Consider the following 12,322-nt stretch of genomic DNA (forward strand, 5'->3'; position numbering starts at 1 on the left):
ATCTTGGACCCTAATAACTGAAGTGGCTGGAAAGGAAGTGGGCTGAGTTAGGGGGATTTCTGATAGACTTTTCCAAGATGCAAACCACCCACTCTCCTCTCTGAATCTGAGTACTGAAATCGAAGGAAAAATAACTTTCAGAGGATTCAGATTATTACCAAGAATTATCCAAATTCTGCCATCTGGAATTCAAAGCTTTATAATATCTGTCCCCTATATCCCCCAACTGTGCCCTCAAATAAGCCTTCCTGCTCCAGCCAGACTGCTTTCCTTATAGTTCCTGAGCTTAGTGCCTCCCCACCTCCTTGCCTTTGCTCCAGCTGCCCCCTCCTCCTAGCATGCCCTTCCCACCCTTTGCTGCCCACCCCCTAGTTTTTTTCAGCATCATGGCTTAAGGGCCCCAGCACACCAGGCCCTATGTTTGGTTCTGGGGATATGCAGGTGAATAAGGCTGACATCTCTCTCCATCCAACTCTTGTTTCCAGTCTTATTTTCCCTAACCACCCAGGCCTACTAGCACTTATTATGTACAACATTTCATTTAGCCCTCACCTGACATTATCATGCAACACTTTTCATACTGTTATTTCATATAACTTGTGAACTTTATATAGATATACACGCATCTTTAATGCAGTTGTCTCATTTCTCCAGCTAGACTTGTGGTTCTGTTTTATTGTGCATCTTTTAAAAGATTTTTGAAAAAAAAAAAAGAAAAAGCAATGCCCAGCCCCTAGCCTCTCAGGATTTGTGTTGAATTGGTCTGGTGTTCTGTAGAATTCTCCAGTCGATTTTATAGAAAGGCAGCGTTGAGAACCACTGAGCTGGACCACACTTTCCTTGGACCAGGAATCCTGCTTTTCCTATTCGGTAGTGCTTTGGGGTTAAGTGTGGTAGGAAGTTCTGGGTAATTATTTGTGGCTGTAGGGTTATGAGGCCTTCAGTCCGTGGCTGGTTCCTATGATATCTGTCAGGTAACAGAAGAGAGCATTAAGCCCAGAACCATTACAGAGCAGAGCGGAAAAACTCCTGTGCTTAATTAATGCCAATCCTCCAGAATGGGAAGAGTCCTGCCAAGGCCACACATTTGACCTAAGCCGGGACTAGACCCTAGAGCGCCTCACTACTAGGCTGTGCTTTTTCCCTCTACAACGCCACCTCTGGCAGCTAGGAACTATTTCTTAGGAACTTTACTAAGGGCTCAGCACTCTTGAGAGATTCAGAAGTGGGGAGACCACGTAAAGGAACTTATAAGTCTAGTTGGGGAGGACGCGTGGAAATGGAACACAAATTATAATGCAAAGAGAATGAGATGTCAGAGGGGTGTGAGATGAGAAGTGCCAAGGCACTTTAAAGAAAGGAGGGATTCCACCTTGTTACAGTCATCTGGGAAGGCTTCCCGGAGGAAGCAGGCTAACCTGTCTCCTGATGGGTGGATAGAGTAGGGAGGAAAAAGGAAGATCTGGTGGGAAGGAATAGAGGAGTTGCTACCCCTCTATCCCATCATCCCCCTGCCCCTCCCATCACCTCCCAAGTATGTGCCCCAACCCTATGACCTCCCACCAGAAACTGAAGGGAAAATGCCCCTCACAAGCAGGCAGCATGAATTTTCTGTAATTTAGAGGACACAGTGGGGTTTCTCCGCATTTCCGTCTGACTTTCATTTGTTATTGCTCTGACGGTCCCAGCCTTCTTCATTTGAGGCCCATTTAAACATTTTCTGGCTTTTCTTGTTTTTATGACGCTTGGCATAGCCTAATTATTTTGACCCGAGCAGTTCCTTGGGACCATATGCAATATGGGACAAAGGTGACCATCGAACAGGATGCAGAGAACGGGGATGGGGGTGGTGAATCTCACCCCATTCTAGCGCCTGGATACTGGGTCAGTTGCTTGGGGCAGAGGAGAGATTGTGCACCCGTTTGAGTAGAACAAAGTCAAAAGAAAGCAGGTTGGCACTGTGGAGAAGGATCCAATGACAGAGAGCTCTAATTGCTTTGATTTCTCAAAGCCAAGATAATGATGGGTAACTTTTACCAAGAGCCTGCCAGGAAGTCTTCTAAGCACTTTTCAATCTATTCTCTTTTTTTCACTTTTTTCACTCTATCCTCACAACAACCCTCTGGGGAAAGTACTCTGATTATTCCCATCTTATAGGTGAGAAAAATGAACTTAGGCAATTTACCAAATACCCATGTTCAGACCTAACGGCCCACAGGTTTCAAGGCCTGGGTTTGCTTAACCGCTACCCTCACTGCAGCTCAGTATGAGTCGACGTATGTAGAAGGATCTTCCAGCCTTACAATCCTTATCTCAGGGGTAGCAAACTTGAGTGCCATTGGAGTCAGAGCCAGAGATGCTACCATGGGGTACCTGCCGTATGACTGGGGGGTCCAGGAGGCAGCCTGGGGATATTTGAGCAGCTGGTGAGCTCATGTCCCCTGAGACAGTTCCCTTCCTGGAATGCGAGACTAGTCTTCTGCAAGATTTTAAGACAGGAGTGAGAAACCCAGATTTTTATGGATAATCTTGAGACTCAAAGATTGTCCTGCATACAAGATCCGATGGAGCAGTGGCAGGGTGGTGTCAAGCAGAGCACATCAAGACAGTATTTGTCCTCAGGCTGACAGCGTGTGGCCACTGGTTATCTCATTTATCCCACAGCATCTCCAAATCTTGGTGTCCTCATCTGTCCAGCAGGGATCTTGTGGCATTACGGTGTTGAGTAACTTGTCTGAGATCAGAGCTCTAATGAGGGTTGGAGCTAGGGCTTGGACGGTTGCCCTGACTCTAGAAGCCCATATCTTCATGCTGTCCTCACGGGCAGAATTCTCACAGCAAATGATCTGGATTCGACGTCAGCAGACCTGGGTGCTTCTGGGCCTGCATATTAGTAGAACCTTGAACCCAAAGAGGGTGAGGTCTGCTCACCCCTAAACCTTGCCCAGCCCTGCTTCTGCATTCCATACCATGTTCTCTAACTGTGTTGACCAGCAAGGGCCCACCGTGCACTAGCATTTTTAAACGTTGCAGGGACTGTGTCCAAAGATAAATTATAGTAGAATACAGATAATGATTTTATAGTTTGAGAACATCTTTAGAAGGTGACTGTGCCCTTAAGAAATATACTAAATGCTGTGTTTAGTGTAAAATCATAATCCAGACGGGTCCTTACCTCTCAAGGTTAAAAGCATACAGTATTTCTAAAGTGTTCTGACAGGACACTCTTCATCGGGCCATGCCGTGCACCTGGGTTGCACTAAAAACCCATGCATTTTACCTTTATCTGAGTTTCAGAGAAAGTATCAGTGCAACCATCTGGAATACATAGTAGAGTGCTAGGGGGTTCTTCACAAAACTGGCTCAATGGCAGACAGGGTGTTTGTGGATGAGCCGATAATAATAATGATATTAATAGTAATAATGGTCCTTATCTGTATAGTGTCTTACGGTTTAGAAAACAATTTCACATCCACACAATTAGATTCTAGGCTGATTTTCAAATAGAATCATTGGGGCAAGCATTAATTCTAAAAACGTAAACAGCAAAGTGAAAATGGAAATGAAAATATGATTGACATTTTCTGCCAGTCATGTTTATTTGAAGCTGTTTAGGGGGAGGAAAAACAAAAAGAGAAGAAAGGTGACAATTCAGTCAACACATATAAGCAAATAAAAACTTTTACCCCAAAGTGGAAATGTAAGTCAAAATTGTGTTCAGCAGGAGAATTTGATGCGAGCTGTGAAATTAAGTCCGGGAGAGACCTGACCCTTTCTCTCTCTTCTGTTTCTCACCCTGGGCTGGTGGCAAATCTCAGATTCCTGAGGCAGCATGATCTTTTCTCCACTCCTTTGGCTGTCTGACAATTTGTAAATCCACCAGGAAGCCTTTCTTGCAAGGATTTTCCTGAAAAATCTCATGCACACAGCATGAAGTGATCAAAAGAATAATTCATGTTTTATATTTGCCTCGTCCAGTTTGGAACAAGGGAGCCTATAGACACACACGCAGAGACAAACTACGGTAACTTCTCTGTGATGACAGGCAGGGTGGCAGGACCAGCACCTAGAACACCCTCGAGAGATGGACAGGGCAGGGCTGGGACCAGAGTGGGAAGAACGAGGCACTTGCTTTGGGCACCAGATTTAAGGGGCACCAGAAACCTCAGCATCAAGAAAAATAATACTTCAATGCAGTCGTTTTTTAAAAAATCAAAATGCAAAAAATATCCATGATGCATATAATGTCAGAATTTAAAATAAAGACAGGATAAATAGCGATTTTAATGCTGGCATTTAAGCACGGCATTTCACAAGTCAGTAGGGGTTAGAATAACAAATGGCACCTCTGCCATCTATGTGAGCACTTGATGCGTACCAGGAACAGTGTTCGCTACCTTACAGGCATTTTCCCTTGATACGTTTCAGAGGGACCCAATTTGTCCTACAGTAAATCCAAATCTATTTGATAATAAACTATATTAGAGAGTTCCTTTACAGGCTCCATAAATTCCATTACAGTCCATTTTGTCTTTGTTAAACATATGAGTTGAAAATTACAGTCCCTTTATTCACAATGATCATTTTAGACTCATAGCTCAAAAAGATCAGCATTAACTTTAAAAAATATATTAGCAGGCTTGTATCTATTAAGAACCATTGCTTTGTAGGCTCTAGCTGATGATTTTTATTAAGTATACTGCGGGAAGGGGAAAAATCAAGGATAATTATAAATTCATAAATACATCATTCATTGGCAGAAAGTGATTTCCATGGGATGGATGCAGAATTATCTATTGCCTCAAGAAAATCTCAGAGATGTTCTGATTAAGCCCATAATCTAGTCTATGTGAAATTCTAGCCAAACTGATGGGGCACATTTTCTTTTCTGAAACTACCTTTGATAAGAAATGCATTACAAACTCATCAGTTTGGCTTCCTGTTAACAAAAAGACAGCAGCCGTCTGGATCATTCTGGATTCACAGTGAAACTGCCACACCATGTATCCTCCAAGTAAAGCTGTGCAAGTTTGACAAGGGGCAGATGAATCCAGGAGTTATCGTACAGGGCTTTAAATCTATGCGGCAGCTGACGGTTGAAATAATCATCTATATATCGCTCTGAGCTAACTGGGGAAAGGTTGACACTGTATATTTTCAGCAGATCTAGTCTAATGTTTCATCTTTTGTCTTGGATGGGCTCTTGCTGGGTGGACTTGGAGTACACACTGACAGCTCCAAGGAGTTGCCCATGGTGGATGTGGTTTGCCTTCATTATCGAAGTGCACAGTGGATGAATCTAACTTAGCTTGCGTTGGAAAACGGGAAACTCACCTGACTGGTCTCCCCCAGTACAAGGGGTTCTGCAGGACAAATAGCAGGTTGGGTGGGAAGGACGTTCAAGTCTCTGAACTACCTCCATCCCTCTCGAATTCCCCACAGCTGTGCACTTGAAGGGAGTTCCGTGTGTGTTGCTTTTATTGTCTGGCTGTCTCGGCAGACTGGGGAGAGCATTGTCCTTTTTGAAAACTGGAAAGCTAGGACAACGTGAGAAGATACGTGAGGTAGCCAAGGTTTGCTGATACATACGTCAGCAGGCCTTGGCTGTCGAGGACCAGCTAGTGAATACGTTACACTTGGTGGGCTTCACTGTCGCAGTTATTCGACTCTGTGTTGTAGAGTGGAAGCAGCCACAGATGCCAGGTAAACAAATGACTGTGGCCACGTTATGAGGAACTTTCTTTAGAGCCACTGCAATTTGAATTTCATATCATTTCAATGTGTTACGAAATATTATTCATCTTAGATTTTTTCCCCCTAACCATTTAAAAATGTAAAAACTATTTTTAGCTCATAAGCTTTACAGAGATACGTTCCAGAGTATAGTTTGCTGATCCCGGAACTGGAGAAATATAAAAAGAAAGAAGGCAGCTGTTGGTGCCAGGAACTTGGCAGATTTCATCCCTATTCTGCAACTCAGCCCTACAAACATGTACTGCATGTGTCAGGGCTACGAGAAGGAGTCAGGTATGCTTTTTGGCCTCAAAGTCTTTACCATCTTTTTGGTGTTGGGAGTAGGGCAGACGGAGAGAAGGAAAGGAAAGTTGAGAAGAGGCTGTTTGGGTTGAACTCTTGTACAGTTTTTTTCTGTTTGATTCAAAGTAAAAGTTTTCTTCTACTACCTTCCCAATCTCCAAACTCCATAGCGATAATTCAAAGAAATTCTTGCATTTCTCATTTCCATTGTGTATTCGCTTTTAGATTTCCCTTGTTCTTTTCTGTGTCTCATCTCTGAGAAGCTAATAGTGAGTGATCTTTGCTTGAGACTCTTCTTTACCCTCGAGGTGATGGAGACAGTCTATTCTAAGAAAAGAACCAGAGGCAACCAGATCTTCAAAAGGACTTTTCTACCACATACTGGCAGGGCAAGAGCACTGGGCAGGTTATAATGACAGCTCAAGTTTTTAGTAAAGATATTTTAGCTAAGATTCCAGATACCGGGAATTTCGACTCTAACCACGATACATATAGAACATGAGGCTATGGTTTGGGATGGGGTGTGTGAGTACAGCAGGTACATCTAATCCACCAGATTTGATTCTCGAAGATCTGTTAGGCCACAGTATTTCTGTAGAGAACATTGCAATCCAGCTCATGTGGATTCTGTTAATATATTTGTAGAGTATTTCTTCTCTCTCCCATGTAGGAGCTGAATTCTCTCATTACTCTGTGTTGATGGACTCAAACGTACACAATTCAGGTTTCCTAGGCAGTGAATAGAGCCAGAAATATACCCTGTGATTAACTTCTGCATAACCTATTGTTCCTTAAAGTTTCCCCCCTCCATTCTCCTGTTAGCTCCACAAAAGCCAGAAATGAAAAGCCTCCAACAAGCCTCCCCTTCCCTGCCCCCTCAGCCTACCGTGCCTGTGCTGCTCCGTGCCTGGGCTCAGGCGGCTTGGAGATTCTTTCCATCCTCATTTTATATAATAACAGGTCGTTGTTGTTTCCTGCCTATGTCCTCTAGGTTTTCCAAATAAATGCATTTGCTGTTTCTCGGCTAGAAGTTGTGAAATTACCCTGCCTGATAATGTATATATGGTAAAGTGATGGCTCCATTATAGAGAGTTATATATATTGTATTGGTGACATTATTATTGTTGGCATTGCTTTTGATAGGGAGCATCCTTCATTTTTTAATTATCTGTGTATTAATATTCACCATGATCTTTCAAAACAAGTTAGCTTTTTTTTTTTTTTTTTTGGATTGATTTTATCAATAATACCTCAAAGGCTTCACCAGACTTCTTGGTGATATATGTTGTCCCAAGGTTGTCAGAACCTGAAACTCTAATTCAGGGGATATACCCACTTCAACTTCCCCGTGTTCTGATCTCCAGCTGCCCACTGACCCTGTAGGCGTAGAACTTGGCTGCGATGCCTGTCTTACCCTTATCTTAGCTGCACAACCTCACTGATGGGCCCATGGCATTCCCCACTGGGAGATTCGTGCTAAAACAAGAGTCAAGTGCTCCTTTACAGCAGTTATAGGACCGAACTCACATTATGGGTTATTTATCTGGCATTTGTTATTCTTGTTATTGTTGTTTGGCCTTCATTGCTTATGGAAATATTCATACCCTCTCACCACCGGTCTGGTTTGAGTGACAGACAGCCAGGATTCTGGTAGTCTATGATTGTAAGACAGGAAACATCCCTCTGTAAAAAGGGTGCCATTCTGTGCTGCAACCCAGGCATCGCTCTTTCCTGGCCACATTGTAAGACCTCGGAGTTAACTAGCCCAGATTTCCTGGTGAAAGTCTTAAGCAGTTGTACTAGAGAGAGGTTGGCTCAGCTTGGAAGTTTTGTCCATTGTGAATTACTTCATTGCAAAATGACTGTACTACTGTGACTTACATGATTTTTCTTGGGGGGATGAGAAGTTTGATAAACCCACAGGAAGGAGGAAGCACACTGTTCAATCTCTAGTCCAACGATTTCGGAAGTTGCCATTTTCAGTAAAACAACAGGCACATCCTGCGAGGCTGAAAACACACGCCCAGTTTTCACTGACGTCACTCGTGATACAAGGAGATGCTACACATCTCCCTTTCCTAGGAGTGGCAAACCCCTGGCATTTAATGCAAGTTAGGCGGGTGATATCACAGCCAAGGGGGCTGACCAAGCCGGCGGTTTGAGATGAAAGCGAGAGTTTCACATTGAGGGTTGATGAGTTGGACTATAATGATTATTCAGTAGGATGCATCTTTAGCATGTTTCAGGAGAATAAGGGGTCTGGTATTCCTGCAAAACTGAGTTTTCTGTGTCTGTCATAGGGGAGAAGGGAACTCTGTATGTTTGAGGAAATGATAACACACACAGGATTGTCTGTGACGTATTATCCCATCTGATGTCGATGACATAGCACAGCAAAAAGAATTTCAAGAAGTCATCGGGGGAAAAGAAAAGAAAAACCCTGCAATTCAGCTGTGAGGGAGGAAACTTCCATTTTAATTTAAGACTATCGTTCTAGTCAATGTTAAAACGGGTTTGGAACTTTTCTAATGACAAATTTCACCAAGGATTAATTTCGGTTTCCTTTTCTTGTTATTGTTTGGCAGTCAAGGTTGGAGCTAGATCACGCTATCCCAAAGACCCATTTGAGTTCAAGAACACGACTCACAATTCTCGGCTTGTGACCGAGCCAGGTGAAGGAGTCTTGGAATCCATCCCAATTTGTAATAACTGCACCCCTCCGTGTTCTGCTTTAACTTGCTGAGCTCAGTGGGAGAAGAAAGATGTACTACTGTGGGTTTCAGCGTGCGCTTAGCTTGTTGGGCAGCAAAATACCGAAGAGAAAACCCATAGAGAACGATGAATAATCATTAAAACTACCCTAACCCCAAACTAGCAGCTTGCACGAGACTTCAGTCGGAAGCCCTGTTAGCTAGACGCATTTGCGTTCAAGCCACTTTGCATGCCTCTTACTCTGAGTGATTCCAGTGTGAATGTGACGTTACTAATGATCTGCTAAGTGTGTACAGATGTGGGCTTCTCCAGATGTGGTGATTAATAACGTAACGGAGATATAGCCAGTTGACTCATGTTTGTGGCTTGTTTGCCTTTTATTACGTTTCCGAGTTAGTTTATTCGCTTTGAACTATTTTTTAACTGCAGCCAGCAAACTCATCTTTAAGTCTCAAAGGGCATCATCCCCCTAAACCCTGTTGAGGAAACAGGGAAAGAGGAATGTGCTCCCAGGCTGGAGCTGAGCATTGGGTCCATCATGGGTTAGCACTGGACTGCTTAGGAAAGTTGGAATTGTTGCCCCGTTTTACTCGAAGTACCCACAAAGAGGCATTGGTGAACCTTGACACAGTGTTTGCAAGCTAGCTAGGCCAATCAAGAGAGGGATTTCTCTTTTTTAAAAAATCCAGTAAAGTATATGATCATCTTGAAGTGAGCCCAGGAGTTCTGGTCAGTGTTTCTAGAAGATGTTGCCTTGCTTTTGCTTAAAAACAGAATGCTGATGAAAAGTTGAGTAAAATGTTGTTACAGATGTTCAACTCTGCATTAGGCTGTTGGAATTACCACCACATCTTAAATCAATTCCCAGAACATCGTCTGGAGGTTATGTCATTGAAATAATGAATCCTCTTTAGGCAAGTATAAGCAAACATGTTAAAACATCATTGTAACTTGAAATTAAACTCCAGCGCGAACCAGGGGATCTGAAAGCTCATTAGACTTGCCTGACATTTTTCTAGCACTGAGTCTTCCCAAACTGTAAAACTGTTAGATTCGGTGCCTATTAGACAAGCGAGCACTGGGAAGTTACAACAGCACATTAAGTGTTATACTTAGGGATGTGCAAAAACAAGCCCTTGAATTTTATTAGTATTCTGAGATTGGGTGGAGTTCAGCTCCTATAAAAATTCCACATTGGATTCCTGAACTTGTTTGTGTTTTAAAGAAGCTGGTGAGTCAGGTTCCTTTAAAAGATCTAATCGTCCTACGGCTACCACAGCAGGACGACTCTAGTGGACACGCTGGAGACAGGGGTGTAGTGTACTTAGCCAGAAACCAGGCTAACTATGAACCTGGAAACGTGCATTGGCATGAGGTAGCAGCCCATTCCTTCAGTACTTGTCTTTCATGAAAGTAAATTTAAGTCTCCCTTTTAATTCCATTTTTGTTCCTCTCATGTAGTCACAGAAGCCATGAAATTAAAATTATATTTTATAGCTTAACTAAAAGTTTTCCTCAATCTGCTTTCTTTAAATATGCAGAAATTGATAGAATCCATATAAAAGGATAATAATTAAATATGGTTTATATCCTACTCAGGAGACAGAAGTTATCACTGCGCCTCTTGTGGGATCTAAGCCGCATGTAATGGTCTCCATTACACAACGTTCATATATTTAAGCTGGAGACATTTCCCCCCATCTCTTCAGGGAGAAGACCTGCATTTCCAGGCCGTGAGTGCAGGAGGAAACCTTTGAACATGCCTTTCATTTAAGAGAACAAATCCCAGTTTAAATGCAGTATGATTATGATGGATGATCTTTCTGAGTTGCGATGAAAATAAATCGTTTCCTTGCATAGAAGGAGACCTGACTTTAAGCACCAGAACAAGGTGTTTCCCTGGAGCTGGTGAACAGGTATTAACTTGCAAGTCTTCCATCTGAATATCACTGCAGGTAAACAGACAGTGACAAGGTGCAAGGTTAATGGGCACTTAACCAGAGAGGGTTATATATTGTTGGCCCAGTGCAAATGGGAAAAGAAAAGGTAAGAAAAAGAATCTAGCAGAAATGCCAGTGAGTGTGACTTCTTAATGACTGTAGACTCATTGTATAATTAGACAAAACCATGGCAACGTCTGGTGGCCTTGAATAAAGCTAGCCACATAGACTAGGTTAGCTAAAAGACCTTTCTGGATATCGCACAAGAAGGCTTGTGTGATAGAGAAGAAAAGAATTTCCACCTCCTACTAGATCAATTCACATGCACACATGTTATTTAGTACATCATGCTACTCAACGAATCTAGGTCATCCTGAACACAGTGCAACCATTGCAAGTGGTCCATATTAAAAGATGACCTTGTATTATGGGGGTAGTCAATGCAAGACTTCTACCCCATCCTAAGGTGGGGACAGTGCAAAAGTACACTTACACACTCTCTCTCTCTCTCTCTCTCAATCTCACTGCCTTTCTACCCCATTATTGCCTGGGATGCCTGGCCCCCTATCCTATGAAAGGAAGATGAATGCAGGTCAAGCTCAGAGTGCCTGTTTGCTTGCTGAGAGATGCATATCACCTCTAAGTGATTTTTTTCAATACCATTTATGTGGCTTGTATTTATTTCCTTTAATCTTTTAAGTGCTATTTAGTCTCTGTGTGATTTGCTGTGGATACTCGTTTCTGATAAGATGCGATATCCTCCCGGCCACATAGTTCCTGCCGGGAGCCCTAAGTGACGGATATGGTTGCAGCCTGAGCCTGGCCCTCTGGGGGGCAGGTGGGGGGTGGGGGCCGGGGAGCAGGTGGTAGCGAGTAAGGGCTGTGGGCATTTGCAGGTGCCTTTTTGCCTTCATTTCTTCTGGTCATGCTGTCATCTCCAGCCACATTCTTGTTTCCTTTCCCTGTGTCAGCCAGAAGTTAGACAACCCCAGACTGACAGTAGAATAAAGGAGTGTACCAAGAGTGATACCTTGAAACAGGTTTGGAGGGTAGTTGGATTATTATTATCTCTTTGGGACCATGTATCGTAACACACTAAATGTTATTTAGGGTTTTCCGGGAAGTACCATATCATGCGTGTTCTGATATGGGTCTTCCTGGATAATATCAAGTAGCTGAGATGGCATTTCCTCCCCCCACCTAAGCCTTGTACACCTTTAACATATATCAAGCTTCTTTTGATGTTGTCGCTGCTAATATTTCTTTTCTTAGCTTTAAGGTAACTGCGTGCTATTTCGAGTTTCAGGGGTGCTTCTCCCAGTCTGTGTTGCAGTCAACAATCAGAGTCCGAGGATCCTATTTTTCCTTCTTGACATTACAGCTTTAGCCTGTGTTGTGGGGCGTGGGGAGAGGCAGACTAGGATTTTGCTGCCGGTGCCCTTGGGTGACGGGCTGGATGCGCGATCTGCTAATTATCAAGCAGCTCTCTTAAAAAGAAACGTGGTACAGGCTAATAAACCTCCAAAGCTTGTTAGTGGGTGTCTTTGGGCGAAAGCAGTAGAGTGTGCTGTGTTGTTTGTGAGCAGAACTTTGGATCGCTTAGTGATCTCTGTGGTTGAGACATTTGGAAAACA

The 12,322-nt window shown here is 43.2% G+C and overlaps 1 protein-coding gene across 24 annotated transcripts in view; it reads left to right on the forward strand.

Moving 5' to 3' along the window:
- KCNMA1 (potassium calcium-activated channel subfamily M alpha 1) overlaps positions 1-12,322 on the forward strand; it is a 741,810-nt gene that overhangs the window by 627,604 nt on the left and 101,884 nt on the right. The gene's annotated exons all lie outside the window — the stretch shown is intronic.

The sequence above is a fragment of the Globicephala melas genome, chromosome 16, assembly GCF_963455315.2.
Source record: "Globicephala melas chromosome 16, mGloMel1.2, whole genome shotgun sequence".
In the NCBI taxonomy this organism is placed as follows: Eukaryota; Metazoa; Chordata; class Mammalia; order Artiodactyla; family Delphinidae; genus Globicephala; species Globicephala melas.